General features: G+C 33.2%; 1 protein-coding gene across 5 annotated transcripts in view; it reads left to right on the top strand.

Annotated features, from left to right (window-relative positions):
• MBD5 (methyl-CpG binding domain protein 5) overlaps positions 1-14860 on the top strand; it is a 428915-nt gene that overhangs the window by 304892 nt on the left and 109163 nt on the right. The window contains exon 4 of one of the 5 annotated variants that reach the window (XM_053215020.1): positions 4145-4192. The exons of the other annotated variants lie outside the window; for them this stretch is intronic. The gene's annotated coding sequence lies outside the window, so the exon portion shown is untranslated. The remainder of the gene's footprint in view (positions 1-4144; positions 4193-14860) is intronic. 5 annotated transcript variants of the gene reach the window in all.

Here is a 14860-nt window from a genome sequence, read left to right on the forward strand (position 1 = left end):
TGTGTGTGTGTGTGTGTGTGTGTGTGCGCGCGCGCGCGCACCACATCTTCTTTATCCATTCATCAGTTGATGGACATTTAGGCTCTCTGTAATTTGGCTACTGCTATAAACATTGGGGTGTATGTGTCCCTTCAAATTAGCATTTTTATATCATTCGGATAAATACTTAGTGGTGCAATTGCTAGGTCATAGGAATAGTTCTATTTTTAATTTTTTGAGGAACCTCCATACTGTTTTCCAGAGTGGCTGCACCAGTTTGCATTCCCTCCAGCAGTGCAAAAGTGTTTCCCTTTCTCCACATCCTGGCCAACATCTGTTGTTGCCTAAATTGTTAATTTTATCAATTCTGACCCATGTGAGGTGGTATCTCCTTGTGGTTTTGATTTGTATTTCCCCAATGATGAGTGACATTGAGCATCTTTTCATGTGTCTGCTAGCATCTGAATATCTTCTTTGGAAAAGTGTCTATTCATATTCTTAGACCACTTCTCCACTGGATTATTTGTTTTTGAGGTGTTGAATTTTGGTAAGTTCTTTATAGATTTTGGATACTAACCCTTTACCTGATATGTCATTTGCAAATATCGTCTATCATTCCATCGGTTGCCTTTTAGTTTTGTTGATTGTTTCCTTTGCTGTGTAGAAGCTCCTTATCTAGATGAGGTTAATTAGATCTTTTTAATTAATTAAAAATAATAAGTGTATAAAGGGCACCAGCGTAGCTCAGTCGGTTAAGCACCCAACTCTTGTTTTCTGCTCAGGTCATGATCTCACAGTTCATGAGTTGGAGCCCCATGATGGGCTCCACTCTGATGGCATGAAGCCTGCTTGGGATTGTCTCTCTCTCCCTCTCTCTCTGCCCCTCCCCTGCTCATGCTCTCTCTCTCTCAAAATAAATAAATAAAATTTTAAAAAGTAATATGTGTATGATTTTAGAGTATTTACAGTAGAGTGTTAAAGATTTTTAAAGTTGTTACATACTGTTAGTCTTTATGGTTTCTAGATAAAATACTCTAAAATCATGCACATATTATTTTGTACTTTAAAAAATTACATACACTACAACTCTAAGAAAATAACAGTAAAAGAAGACATAGCTTTTCCAAAATAGAACACAGTTGTTGTCATCACTTAATTTAGTAATCATCAGTATATCCTTAACATGTTCTTCTCCTAGAATTTTTTGAATTTGACATTATAGTAACTTTCTGCTTTGAAAAAAAAAATAGTGGAAGAACACTTTATTTATTTAGAGAGAGAGTGAAAGGTGGAAGTCTTTTAAGGAAAATTTACTTGCAAAAATATTTGGAATAGAGTCAGCTTGAAGAAACACTCACTGGCCAAATCTGGAACAAGTTGAACATCAAAATAAATAACAATAGTAATGAATTATATAACACCTTGAATAAAACAAGGATCCATCAGCCCATGCTAATATAAGTGAATAAATAAATAAATAAATGAGAGAAGAGAAAGCTCATCTTTATGCCAACTAAGACAAGGGATAATGGTGTTAGAAAATCACCAGTAGACACCAAAATTAATGGTTACATTTTATATAAAATAGTTTCAAAATATTTTCCCACAAATTCCTTCTTAATTATAAAGAAAACTTAGTAATTTGACAGTGGAAAAACTGGTGGACATCACATTAACAAGCTGATCAAAGTTAACACCACCAGTATTGGATTAAAGTGACATTTCATATGCTTCCTGATATGATGTGCTTGAAAAGGAAAAAAGGCATTGCATCTGTAATATTCCCGTCAAGATGCATATCCTAAGGGTAATCAAGAGGAAATATCAGGTGAACTAAAAATGAGGAACACTAAACAAAATAACAGGCCTGCATTCTTCAAAAATGTCAAGATCAAGAAAGACAAGGAAAGAAAAGTTCTATTTTTAAGTAAACTAACAACTAAACATAATGTGTGATAATGGATTAGATCATGGTCCACGGGTTTAAAAAAACAAGTATAAAATGCTAAAAGGGCATTATGGGACAGTTGTCAAAAATTGAATATGAACTGTGGATTAGATATATTAAATTTCTTGATCTCAAAAATTGCATTGTGGCTGTGTAAGAGAATAGGTATGTCTTGAGGAAACTTACTGAAGTTTTTAAAGGTAAATTGGCACAATTACCAGTTTTCTCTCAAAAGAAGAAATTAGATAGATATTTAGATGACAGGCAAAGGGGGCAAAATGTAAACAAGTGAGGAATCGGGATGAAGTTTCTCGAGAGTTCCTCATCCTCTTCTTGCAACATCTAAGTTTGATTTGTACTGAAGTAAAAAGATGTAGTCCTTTTTTAAAATTTGAGTATACCTATGGAGAGTTAAAACCTACTTCAGTATAATGGTTCAAATTGTTCCAAGTATGTAAGAAAAAAGGCCAAACCTTAGAAATGTACCCCTTGCACTTTGTTCAAATTGACAAAAGTATGAGGTAAAATTAATATGATGGTTAATAATCACCCTCCCTCAAGAAAAGGTCGTTTATTTGTGAGCCACGTTAAATTCTCTGTTAAATGTGCTATATGAATTCAGGGTATTAATATTTTAGGTGAATGCACTTAGAAGATGTACAATAGAGAGCTATTTCAAGAGACATATAAAACTATGACATCCATCCTCTCCCCAACCTCCACCCCACCTGCCACACATTTATTTATCCTTCATGCCCCACTTTACCTGGCTAATTTAAGTGTAACAAAAGCTTTGTCCAGAAACCTTTTTTGCCCTCTACAGTTTATAATAAATCATTGTCACAACTCTATAAAGGTGATAGATTATGTATTAAATTGAGAAACATGTCTTTTAAAAAACATTTTCTATTAAGAAATTGCCTAGTTTTTGATACTTGCCTGTGTCATAAATTACTATAGTGTATTTTATTTCTAAAATGGGATAATTATTAAAATAACCTCAATTTTTAATATTTTGAGTGCATCACAATTTTTTAACTGGGCACTATATGTATATTTATATTATGTATGTGATCACATATATTATGTATATATTTATCTATATACATATAAAACATAATTTTATTTCCTTATCTTTCTCAAAGCATAAATTCTACCTTCTTTGTGTTCATAAGCTATAGAGTCTTTATAAACAAATCAATATTTTTTTTCTGTTCAGAGGTCAACATTACTTTTTAGTGGTTTGACATTGGTAAGTAAACAAAAAACCCTGGAGGACTAAATTGTACTGTAGTCTAATTTTTTTTAGTTATTTACCATTTAATAGACAGTCAAGAGGCAAAAGCTGTCATAGATTCATATATCATCTGATTAATTACAAGAGTCTAAACCAAAAGCAAAAACACAATTTCAAAGAGTGGTAAACTAAGAGGAACTATGTGTGAATATATGAGTGTGCTTGAAGCAGGCTTTTTTTTTTTTTATCTCACTAATCTCTACACCCAACATGAGGTCCAGATTCATGACCCCAAGATTAAGAGTTGCGTCTGAGCCAGCCAAGCACCTCTGAAGCAGGCTTTTAAAATTGTTTTGATGCTTCGTGTAAAAAGGACTATTATTACTCTTAACATCATAAATATTAAAAGACATGAAGGATTGTTTCTTTACAGAAAATTTAATAGCTTTAGAAGGAAAGGTAAATGTATAAGCATTTCAGCAAATAAACTAGGTTTTTATTTTAGGTTTTTTTTTTTTTTGATTCTACCAAGAACTTTATAGTCTATATTCAAAATGTATTCTATAAAACATGTCAATAATATTTTTGCCCTTTTAATGACTGTATAATTTATCTGTGAAAATGGTCTTGTGGCATCATGTAAAATTATTTATAGAATTAAACCTTGGAGCTCTTATTTACATAAGAATGGATACAGCACCAATATTGACCTACTTTTTTTTCATTGAGATTTTTTTAGTGACAGAATAACTGTCTCACACCAAGATTTGAAGCCAGAATTTTATTGCAATATATTAAAAAAGAGAAACTCATTCTTGCTGTGTTTCTGTAATCTGAATATAAGGTTACACCATATCAACAACCAGCAGATGGAGGGAAAAAATGCTCTAGGAAGCAAGGCTATAAATACTAGGTTAATTCCAGAACTTTAAGATTTTCAAAATTTTACTAAAGCTCCTCTAAACTGTCTGATCTTTTAGTAAGAAATTCATCATTCAGAGTGGGAAAGAAAGTCACAGAATCTCAAGGTAAGGTCTGTGTTACTTCAGATGACTTTATCATCTCCTTACACTTATTGTGAAAGCCATTTTGGTTCTCTAATCTCCTAATTAGTATGGGTTGAAATAAATAGCTCAATTGGAAATATAAAAGTGATTTTTTTCCCAATGATTTCCCCCCTATAATACCAGTATTAGGACCCTCTTAAGACTCTAATACATCTAGTGACCTTTCTATTAAAAAAAAATGAATGTATTAAATTCACTACTGATTGATGCCCTGTTGAAAAAGCTGCTTTGGCTTCTATGTTTGTTTGTATATATGTTTGTATGCATTCATTCATTCATTCATTCACTCAGCATAAATCACACACATACTTGCTAAGTACTATGGTTAGATTAAAGCTGCAGGCATAGAAGATATAGTCCCCATTCTCAAGTTGCTTGAGAAGCAAACTGAACCATGACAATGCAGGATAATAAATGTGGTGAAAGTAGTACAATGTGCTATAAAGGTATGTGGTAAGAGTTCCTAATCCATACTGGGTAGTTTAGGAAGTCAATGATTTTGATTACCAAAGATGGAATTAGAAAAATATGAGGTGAATTTTGTGATCCAAATCAGTATACTTCAAGGTAAACATTAGTCCCATTAATGCTAGCAATTTATTGAATATCTATGATATGATAAATGTTACAATAAATGCAATCTTGTCATTTGTGTTAGATATCTAAAATAATAATAATGGACTTTTTTTTCTTAAGAAAATATTTGTCTCATTTCTTCTGATTGTTAGGCCCTTTATGGTTGGTTAACTGCATACACCAATTCAGGCCACACAACTCATACATACCATTGGCTTTCTGAGGCACCCAGGGAGAACAATATGGGTTCATTAATGAAAGTCCATCCTTTACTGCTAAAAAGCTGACTCAAACTCATGGCCTACTAATATAGTTGGATCGTTACCTTCATCCTTGTGTGTGGAGTACCATAAATCGTTATTATACTGGGAATCATCACCAGTAGGAAAAGCATGTTGCAGTGTTTCTGAAAAGTAGTACTTATAAATTTGAAGAAACACCTTAAACAGAGAGGGAGATTTCTAACTACAAGAAAAGTGAAACTACAGAAACTAAGTGAAAGGTAAGAAGGTGGGAAAGGGTAGCAAAGAGAACATGAGTTTAAGTGAAGTAGATAATGAAAGAAAATACAGCTGGCTCAAGAAGTTTGAGGAGATTGATAGCTGAATATCATGCAAAAAGACTTAGTGTAAAGCCGCTGATACTTGAGGTTGAGAGGTTGGGCAGTCGTTTTCTACAATTCTGCCTCTGATTTCCACCAACTCTGCTAGCAAGTAACTAAGGAAAAGCAGTTTAGCCTTTGAGCAGTTGTTCTAATTAGCTCTTTACAGTGTAATGAAGACCTACTTTAGTTGCATACTGGAATAAACACATAGTTTAGCAGGATATGGTCCTGAATTTTTCTAGAATTATGTGTTGATGTGGATATAAAATTAAGTTTCAACTTTGGTAAGAACAGAGTTTAGTAAACACTGAATATTAGTTTTATGATATCACAGGAAAGCAAGCACACCTAATTTATGAATAGGCTTACCTATTCAAATTTTTTAGGGAGCAGTGGCACCTGACTGGCTCAGTTGGTAGAGTCTGTGACTCTTGATCTTGGGGTCACGAGTTCAAGCCCCACACTGGATTACTTAAAAAATAACAATAATTTAAAAATAAAAAATAAAAAGTGCTTTCTAAACATAGTTATATAAACTTTTCAGGAAGCAGAAAAACATAATATCTTTTTTTTAGGGAGGGTTTGTGGGAGAGGGAGAGAGAGAATCTCAAGCAGGCTCCACACCCAGCGCAGAGCCAACATGGGGCTCAATCTCATGAACTATGCTGAATCTCATGACTTGAGCTGAAATCAAGAGTCCAATGCTTAGCCACCTAAGCCACCCAGGTGTCCCAAGACGTAGTATCTTTGATAAGATACTATTATGCTATAATAACTCTTGTTCAGTGATAGCATTTCATTACAGTGAAAAGTACATATTGAATAACCAGATAATGTTGTAATACAGTAATGATCCTTGTTTATTTATGTGATATGGGGAAAAATACAAACATGTTCTTCTGTATTTGTTATTGAAAGGAGAGGCTATACAAATACCATTTTTGCTTTCATTTATTATACATTACATCCATTATCTTTCCAATAATTGATAAACCATAAGACTTTTCTGGATCAAAGTGTTTTAGAACCTTCAAGACTTTGAAAATTTCAAACTAACAGTGTTGATATTATATAAATATATATAATATATATATATTAAATATGAAATATATATATATAATATATTTATAATATATAAATATATATTATATATATAATATATATATATATGAAATTATATAAATATAACAAGCCTCAACCATCTTATTACCATTTACAGTGTAAAAGACTCTTGGAGCAATACTAAGCAATATGATACCAGGTTCTGTATTTCTTTTTATGAGTCTTACTAAGGTGTCCTGTTTTCTTATTTTTCTAACCTCCATAAATTATAGTTAGTTAGCCAGTGCCTATTGAACACTTTCTACGTGGAACCTAAAATTGAAGGTGATATTAAAGAGCAGAAAATGAAAGCTTAGCCCCTAATGACCTTCCATTTCAGTGTTTTTCCATAGTAGATGAGCCTAAAGGTGACCAGTCCATTCCCTTGCCTGAGGGTTGTGGTATGGAGGACAGATTATGTCCTCTCAGGACTCTGGGATACTGAAGAAGATGATAGCTCAGGCAGATGTACTAGAAAACAGTACTATTTTAAATACTTGGTCACTATTCCAATATAGTGAATTTGTTTTGAATTCAAGGTAACCTCTTAACTAACCTTATTTAATGCCTGCTGCATGTAAATATTATGTTACATATTGATCCTGAATGAGATAGCCTTGGACTTTTCTCTTATTTTAGCATCCTTTCCAAAGTATTGTACATGTTATTAATGAAAATACTATAAGCACAAGATCCAAAACATCATAGTTGGATAGCATGTCTTAGGCCTACTGATGATAACTTGAGTCACTTTATTGGTAGCTAAGGCATTTAGGGAAGAAATATTTTTAAATCTTACATTATTGTATCAGTCAAGATTCTTTATTACAAATAACATAACCCTCTCTGGCCAGTTTAACAATAAAGGAGACATGTTGAAAGTTATTAAGTAGCTAACAGAATCACAGAGCAGCTCTGAAGACAGTCCGTAACATTATGGGAGCATATTCCAGAAGCTCCTGTCCCAAAGTACTGTTTCCACTGGCACCAAGCACTTAAGACGCATCAGACTGAATGTCACTATTATCCCCAAAGAACCTGATGTCTCCACCAGCAAATGAAGTTCTCCAAGGCTGCATCCTCAAGTTGCTTGCTTCCATTTGCAAATCATGCTCTGTGAATTTGATTGCTGAGAACTAAGGTGTTTACCTAACTGTAAGACAGTCTGAGAATGCTAGTTTTCTGATTTCTGCCTTAAGAAAACTGGAATCATACCGGAGAAAATTAACAAAATACAGGGAGACCTCAGAGATACTTTGGGTTCAGTTCCAGACCACTGCAATAAAATGAATATTACAAGAAGGTGAGTTCAAATGAATTTTTTTGCTTCCCAGTGCATGTAAAAGTTATGTTTATACTACACTGTAATTTATTAGGTGTGCAGTAGCATTCTGTCCAAAACCAAAGACAATATACACACCTTAAGAAAACTTTGTCGCTAAAAAATGCTTAACCATCGTCTGAGCTTTTGGCAAGTTATAATCTTTTTGCTGGTGAAAGATCTTGCCTTGATTCAGTTAATGGCTACTGACTAATCGGTAGTAGATGCTGAAGGTTGGGGTGGCTGTGGCAATTTCTTAAAATAAGACAACGGTGAAGTTTGCTGCATCAACTGACTCTTTTTCACTTGAACACATAAAGGCCATTGTAGGGTTATTAATTAACCTAATTTAAATATTATTGTATCTCAGAGAATAGGGAGGCCTGAAGAGAGGGATAGAGACAGGAAAACAGCCGGTCAGTAAAACAGTCAGAACACACACAACAGCAAATGGAAAAATGGTGCTGATAGACTTGCTTGATGTAGTGTTGCCACAATTTGTAAAAAACACAGTATCTACAAAACACAATGAAACAAGGTGTGACTGTATAAGGAAAGTGTTTGAAACTTTGTGGTAGCCACAGGTAACCCATGTCCACAGATAACATTGTACTGGATAGTTTTCATCTTAAATCTTCATTATATCATTTAAAATTTCTAGGGATCAGGTACAGGTCATTGTCTTCCTCTGAGAAATGTATCCCAATCTTTGCCTTCAGTAAGGCACCTAAATTGTTTTCTTAGTGAGTCACTTCTACCGAATGTTAGCTCCTCTAACCATCATTCATGTCTGAACTAAAAGAGAGGAGCACTTCTGCTGTTGTAAGGCAGGGTTTCTCATACTCAGCATTATTGACATTGTGGAATGGATAATTCTTTGTCGTTGGGGGCTTTCCTGTGCAATGTAGGGTGTTCAGCAACATCTCTGGCTTCTACCCACTAGATGCCAGTAGCATGCATGTTAGTACATGCACGTGTGTGCATGCACACACACACACATACACACACACACCTATAATGATCATCAAAATTGTGTTCAGACATTGGCAGATTTTCCCAGGGTACTAAAACATTGCCAGTTGAAAGCTGCTAAGATGCAACTATGTCTTTGCTTATGAACAATTTATGTAAATAAATAAATACCACCTTTGACTACTTTTTCTCTGCTTCTTAGAGCATGACCATTGATGTTGTCTTTCACTGCTTCCCCCTAAATTCTTTCCTCAAAATCTATGAAATTATATCAATCTAATTACCTCTTCTGTGTAGGCCTCTAGTAATTCACTTCTTTCCTCTAGTACTTCTGTTTTGCTTTGTCTTCTTCCCCTTCTGTGCAGTATAAACATTCTGCATCCTCTCCCTTCCTCAGGGATAATCTTGACAGTGGCTACCTACAGGAAGGAAGGAAGAGAGGAAAAGTTAGTTCATACTTTGGATTTAAACTTTGTGCCTCAGAAATTTGGTGAACATATTTCTTAAGGTTATCATGGGAACAAATGAAATAAAAATATCCATTTTGTCATTACATTAAATTTACTTGAAAGGTTGTTCCCACAATAGAGAAATTATCTATTATGTAGTCAGGATTTGGGATTGAGCATGGAAAGACTCTTTTAAAAAACTTCCTGCATATCCTTCTGTAATTCAGAGCCTATCAAGGAACTATAGATAAGCCTTATAAATTGTCTTTTTCTTGTAATGCATTCTGCAGTATTCATTAATTTATATATATTTTCATTCCTTAAAAAATGATAGTTTATGTGAGTGAAATGGTTTTATATATTAATCCTTAATTATTCTAAGCAAAGATAAATAAGTAAAAAAAAATCAGTTTAATGACCTTTGGTTCTTGATAAATTTCAAAGTTGACCTGAATCATATTGCTGCTTTTTCAAATTAACCTCCAAAATTGCTAACCTGTTTTAAGAGTTTAGGAGCATACCTTTCCAAAATTGAAGAGTAACATCTAATTTCCTTACATTAAGCATTTCTTTCACTGCTTAATAAGTTATAGCTTTGCAAGTATGAGGGCATGATTAAATTTCTTTTCATATTGCTTTTAAGTAGAATAAATAATTCAACTTTTTATCAGGGTAGTTTCAGTATTTATACTATATCATAAATAGCTCTTTAGCTCATTTACAGAGAACTTTCTTACCAGAAATACTTAAGGTTTTTCTATTATTAAAAAAGATGGGAAATGTTTATCTTATATTATCTTGAAATAACTCAGATTCTGATCAATACATTTTTATTTATTAATTTTGGCTAGCTTTATTGTAATGTATGTCCATAATGTCCATTAATCTAATTAAAATTCATGCGGAATTTGCCATAGCTTAGGTATATTTTAATAATATGTATATGAAAAATACTTATTTACAAATTTGTGGTTAGGTAATTACAAACATAATTATTGGCTATCCATTGTTCTATTTGGAAAGCAAAAATTTTTTGTGGCTTGTATCTTCCTCTTTTTAATATTAGTGAGACTTAAATTTTATATATTATTACATTAAATAAAAAAGATTTAGAGAAATTAAGGTGCAACATATAAAAATATTATAATTAAACATAAATTGATATTAAAACTTTATAGTTTATTGTTAAATTTAAAGGAAATCTTTAATTGGAAAAAATAATGTAATACATTTTTGCTGAAGTCTGCACTGCTATATTAAAGTTTTTTAGGAACTAGAATTTTTATTATAAAAATAACACCAATTTGAAAATATTCAAATAGCACAGAAGTGGAATAAGTAGAAAATCAGTATGAAGACATCTATTTTTAGCAATGTAATAGATTACTCTGAAGAGCTGCCTTAATACAAAATAATCAAATCCTGCATAAAACTTAATATTTTCTCATTGCTGAGTTCCACAGGTAGAAATAAAATCTTAAGCAGGGAAGAAAAAACTTGGAGAGAAACTAAGGCACAAACAGTAAAAGTATGACAGGTGGGGTCTTCTCAATAGTAAATGAAAAGAACAACACTTAATCCAGAAGGAAACTATATAGGCCAATAGCAAGATAGAGAAGCTGGAAGAAATATTTCTGGGTGGGGTTTTTGTCCTCCTTGAGTTCATAATCAAAATCCATCAAACACGTAAGGAAATAAGCCACCCTGAGAGTTAGCAGAAAAGACAAACTTCAAATGTAGACCCCCAAGACTACAGCTGATATAGAATATGCTAAAACAAATCTGAAATGTTAAAAAATAATAATAATCCAGCAGAATTGAACTTTAAAAAGTGGAATATATAATTGTCAAATGAAAAAGAAATCTTTAATGAATAGATACATTCGTATTTAGTCAATAAAACAGAAACTATTCTAATTATTTTAAAGGACCATTTCATACAGGGAATTAGGTTGTTAGAAAGAACTAGAAAAACAAAGAGAAGATAACTGGCAGAGCAAATAAAAAAGGGAAAAAGAGTAATAGCCAGTGCTCAGAAGCTGCTAACATTCCTTGGTTGGAGCCTGTAAGCCTAAATTCACTGAGATACTGTTGCATTTACTTTTGGATCCACCAAAGTGGTGTCACCTCAACAAGTGCTTGAATTACCAAAAATTTACTGCCTCTTCTCAAACTACTGGGTTCCATAGTCACCTTATCGCTACTGCCCCACTAACAGTTCTTCCCTTATAATCTCCTACTGGTGCCTCTTATTGGAAGAATTTAATAGGAAACTTGTCAGAGGGGGCAGACATCTGCACACTCCGTATTCTAACAATATAAAACAGAGTATAGAAGAGGGGAAATGAGGGTTTTGACTCAACAGACAAGTAGATGGCAGAGTGGGTTATATATCAGCATGGACACAGCTGAAGAATTAGTGGATTCGAAGAGATGTTTTAAAATGACAGAATACAACAGGGAAAGACAAAAGCATGAAAACCGTGAAATAAAGGTAGAGACTTGTAGGCTAAAATGTGAAATTCTGAGACTAACCAAAGACTCCCACCAAGATAATAGAGGAAGTGAAGGGTAGAGAATATTTAAAGAGCTAATAACTGTTAATTTTCTAGAAATAGTGAAGAACAGGGTCTACAGATAGCAGAATGACAATATATAACAAGAAAAATAAAAAGAAATCAAGACCTTGAAATTGTGTTGTAAAACTTCAGGACATTAAAAGCAAGAAAAGATACTAAAAGCAGCCTGAGTGGGGGGAAAAACACATCACCTGAAAGAAAAAACAATGAAGTGGACAACAGACTTCTCAACAGCAAAAAAGGAAACTAGAAATTAATGGAAATTAACGTGCTAAGAGAAAATATAGCTGACCCTTGAACAACATGAGTTTGAACTGCACAGGCCCACTTCTATATGGATTTTTTTCAGTATATACAGTACAGTACTGTAAAAGTATTTTATCTTCCTTATGATTTTTAATAACACTTTATTTTCTCGTTTGTCTTATTGTTAGAATACAGTATATAACACGTACAACATACAAAATGTGTACTAATCAACTGTTTATGTTATTGGTATGGCTTCTGGTCAACAGTAGGCTAATAGTAGTTAGGTTTGAGGGTAGTCACATGTATACATGGATTTTTGACTAGGGGGCCAGCGTCCCAAATCCCATGTTATTCAAGGATCAACTATACTTGTCAACTAAAATTGGGTGCTTAGCAAAACTTTCTTTCAAGCCAAGGGTGTAAAAAAGATAGACAAGCAAAAACATAGTTTACCACCAACAGACATAAACTAAAGGAATTTATGAAAGAAAATGATTAATTAAGAAAAAATCAGTGGAATGATAGAAAAAAAAGGAAAATTATTCCAAAGAAAATTTGAGATACTAGAAGGAATGATGAATAGAAAAATTGGCAAATGGGAGCAAACCGAATAAAATGTGTATAAATACTATTGCTAATAATAATAATAGATATTATTTAAAGTTTCGGGGTTGAAAAAAATGACAGAAATATAATGTTAGACAACAACAGCATGAAAGCCTGGGGAAGAGTTCAGGAGGGATTATCAGTACATAGTGAAATTTCAAAGTAACTCACTAAAAAAGTATAAAAGGAGTATATGATATCCAATCCTATAGAGGGGAGAAAATGGAGTACATTTCAAACAAATAAAAACTATACCAGTCCATTTTTTAAGACAAGAAGAGACGTGTTTTTGTTTTTGTTTTGTTTTGTTTTAAGCATGGGAAAAGTTGGACAAATAAAAAACAAAAGGTAAGATACTCAAAACAAATCTAAATACATTGGCAATTGCAGTTAGTGACACTTTGGAAGCATACAGACATTAAAAGGTTGAAAATAAAAGAATAGTAAAAAGTTATGCTGGGCAAACACCAAGCGAACAAAAGCTGGGGCATCAATTTTAATTTAACAAGCATGACTAGAGATAAGGAGAGCTTACTACATAATAATAAAAGGTTCAATTCACTAGAAAAAGCATAATATTAAGCCTGCATACACATAATAACTTAGCCCCAAAATATATTACAATTCAATACAATTAAAGGAATGAATTGATCAATATCATTATAAATTTTAATGTACATTTGTGTATGTAAAACTGTGCACCCAACAATTAGAGAATAAGCATTCTTCTCAAGTAACCAACCATTTACAAAAATTGACTATATTTTTAGCCCAAAAGGTCAGTAAGTTTCAAAGAATTATCTTACAGACCAACATCTTCTTACATAAATAAAAGTCAATAGCAAAAAGATCAATTTTTCAATGATTATACATTTGGAAATTTATTTTAAAAAAGAATAAGTCATGAGCTAAAAAAAATGCTTTTAACTAGACAAATTTGTCTAAATTTGACAAAACAAATATGTTTAACTAAACATAATCAAATTTATAGGATACACAACCTTAAATACTTAGTTAAAAAAAGGGAGGGAGGCTGAAATTTCATGACATAGGCCTCCAGTTTAATGAGTTAGAAAATGAGCAACTAAGAAGACATCCAGATGGCCAATTGACACATGAAAAAATGCTCAACATCACTCATCCTCAGGGAAATACAAATCAAAACCACAATGAGATACCACCTCACACCTGTCAGAATGGCTAACATTAACAACTCAGGCAACAACAGATGTTGGCGAGGATGCAGAGAAAGGGTCTCTTTTGCACTGCTGGTGGGAATGCAAACTGGTGCAGTCACTCTGGAAAACAGTATGGAGGTTCCTCAAAAAACTAAAAATTAAACTACTCTATGACCCAGCAATGGCACTGCTAGGTATTTATCCAAGGGATACAGGTATGCTGTTTCGAAGGGACACATGCACCCCAATGTTTATAGCAGCACTATCAACGATAGCCAAAGTATGAAAAGAGCCCAAATGTCCATCGATGGATGAATGGATAAAGAAAATGTGGTATATATATATATATATATATATATATATATATATATATATATGTATGTATATGTATGTATGTATACACACACACACACACACACACACACACACACACACACACAATGGAGTATTACTCGGCAATCAAAAAGAATGAAATCTTGCCATTTGCAACTACGTGGATGGAACTAGAGGGTATTATGCTAAGCGAATTAGTCAAAGAAAGACAAATATCATATGATTTCACTCATATGAGGACTTTAAGACACAGAACAGATAAACACAAGGGAAGGGAAGCAAAAAGAATATAAAAACAGGGGAACAAAACAGAGGAGACTCTTAAATATGGAGAACAGAGGGCTGCTTACTAGAGGGGTTGTGGGAGGGGGGATGGGCTAAATGGGTAAGGGGCATTAAGAAATCTACTCTTGAAATCACTGTTGCATTATATGCTGACTTGGATGTGAATTTAAAAAATAAAATAAATAAAACCTGAAAAAAAACAAATTAAGAAAAATTTTTAAAGAGGCAATAAAAAAATGAAACTAACCAAAGAGTATCTTCTGCCCATGATGTATCAGTAACTGTATTAAATTTATTAGAACCAGGGGCGCCTGGATGGCTCAGTCGGTTGAGCGTCCGACTTCGGCTCAGGTCATGATCTCACAGTCTGTGAGTT

Source organism: Acinonyx jubatus, chromosome C1, assembly GCF_027475565.1.
Source record: "Acinonyx jubatus isolate Ajub_Pintada_27869175 chromosome C1, VMU_Ajub_asm_v1.0, whole genome shotgun sequence".
NCBI classification, from domain to species: domain Eukaryota; kingdom Metazoa; phylum Chordata; class Mammalia; order Carnivora; family Felidae; genus Acinonyx; species Acinonyx jubatus.